The 2,147-nt window shown below is 30.1% G+C and overlaps 1 non-coding gene across 1 annotated transcript; it reads right to left on the reverse strand.

The window, feature by feature from the left end:
* Positions 1-1,698: 1,698 nt before the first annotated feature.
* On the reverse strand, positions 1,699-1,806 carry LOC148572162 (small nucleolar RNA R71). The gene has a single exon (XR_015908499.1). It is a non-coding gene; the product is annotated as a small nucleolar RNA R71 (small nucleolar RNA).
* Between the last annotated feature and the right edge of the window lie 341 nt (positions 1,807-2,147).

A 2,147-nucleotide genomic window follows, 5' to 3' on the forward strand; every position in this document is an offset into this window, starting at 1 on the left:
TTCTTGTTTGATCTTTAAATTTTAATGTTTTGTGTCTTTTCTTGTTTTTCATATGCATTCTTGAATTATTAGTGTCTAAAGTTTGAAAATTTCTAAGTTTGGTGTCTTGCATGTTTTTCTTTTCTTGAAAATTTTCAAAAATAAGTCTTGATGTTCATCTTGATCTTCAAAGTGTTCTTGGTGTTCATCTTGACATTCAAAGTGTTCTTGCATGCATCATGTGTTTTGATTCATAATTTTCATGTTTTGAGTCTTTTTGTTGTTTTTCTCTTTCATCATTAAAATTTCAAAAAATAAAAAAAAATATCTTTCCCTTTTTCTTCCCATCAAATTCGAAAATTTGAATTGACTTTTTCAAAAAATTTTAAAATCTTATTATTTCTTATGAGTCAAATCAAATTTTCAATTTAAATATTCTATCTTTTTCAAATCTTTTTCAAAAATCAAATCTTTTTCATTTTTCTTTCATAATTTCGAAATTTTCAAATTTATTTTCAAAATCTTTTTCTTATTTTTATTTCATATTTTCGAAATTAATGCTAACAATTAATATGATTGATTCAAAAAAATTTTAGTTTGTTACTTGCCTAGTAAGAAAGATTCAACCTTTAAACTCTAAAATCATATCTTTTTAGTTTCTTGTTAGTCAAGTAATCAACTTTGATTTCAAAATCAAATCTTTTTAAATTTCTTTTTCAAATCTTTTTCAAATTAAGTTTCAATCATATCTTTTTCAAAATTAATTTCAAAATCTTTTCTAACTTCTTTTCTAACTTCTTATCTTTTCAAAATTAATTTTCAAATCCTTTTTTTTGTAATCCTATCTTTTTGTTTTAATCATATCTTTTTCAAAACTACCTAACTAATTCTCTCTCTAATTTTCAAAAATTCCTTCCTCTTTTTCAAAAAGTTCCTTTTTAATTAATTAATTGTTTTAAATTTAATTTAATTTAATTTTTATTTTCTTTTTATTTAATTTTCGAAATTCTCTCCCCATCATCTCTTTCTAATTATTTTATTTATTTACTAACACTTCTCTTCATCTAAAAATTCGAACCCTCTCTTCCTCCTGGTGTTCGAATTTCTTTTCTTCTACTCACATAAAGGAATCTCTATACTGTGACATAGAGGATTCCATATTTTCTTTGTTATTTCCTTCTTTGTCATATGAGCAGGAACAAGGATAAGAACATTCTTGTTGAGGCTGATCCTGAACCTGAAAGGACTTTGAAGAGGAAGCTAAGGGAAGCTAAAGCACAACTCTTTGGAGAAAATCTGACAGAAATTTTCGAAAAAGAAGGAGACATGGCCGAAAATAATAACAATGCAAGGAAGATGCTTGGTGACTTTACTGCACCCAATTCCAATTTACATGGAAGAAGCATCTCAATTCCTGCCATTGGAGCAAACAATTTTGAGTTGAAACCTCAATTAGTTTCTTTGATGCAATAGAACTGCAAGTTTCATGGACTTCCATCTGAAGATCCTTTTCAGTTCTTAACTGAATTCTTGCAGATCTGTGATATTGTTAAGACCAATGGGGTTGATCTCGAGGTCTACAGGCTTATGCTTTTCCCGTTTGCTGTAAGAGACAGAGCTAGAGTATGGTTGGACTCTCAATCTAAAGATAGTCTGAACACTTGGGATAAGCTAGTCACGGCTTTCGTAGCCAAATTCTTTCCTCCTCAAAAGCTTAGTAAGCTTAGAGTGGATGTTCAGACCTTCAAACAGAAGGAAGGTGAATCCTTCTATGAAGCTTGGGAGAGATACAAGGAACTGACTAAAAAGTGTCCTTCTGACATGCTTTCAGAATGGACCATCCTGGATATATTCTATGATAGTCTTTCTGAATTATCTAAAATGTCATTGGACCATTCTGCAGGTGGATCCATTCACCTAAAGAAAATGCCTGCATAAGCTCAAGAACTCATTAACATGGTTGCAAATAACCAGTTCATGTATACTTCTTAAAGGAATCCTATGAGTAATGGGACGCCTATGAAGAAGGGAGTTCTTGAAATTGATACTCTGAATGCCATATTGGCTCAGAATAAAATATTGACTCAGCAAGTCAATATGATTTCTCAGAGTCTGAATGGATTGAAGGAATCATCCAACAGTACTCAAGAGGCATCTTCTGAAGAAAA

Source organism: Arachis ipaensis, chromosome B3 (genome assembly GCF_059453495.1).
Source record: "Arachis ipaensis isolate K30076 ecotype BB chromosome B3, ASM5945349v1, whole genome shotgun sequence".
Classification (NCBI taxonomy): domain Eukaryota; kingdom Viridiplantae; phylum Streptophyta; class Magnoliopsida; order Fabales; family Fabaceae; genus Arachis; species Arachis ipaensis.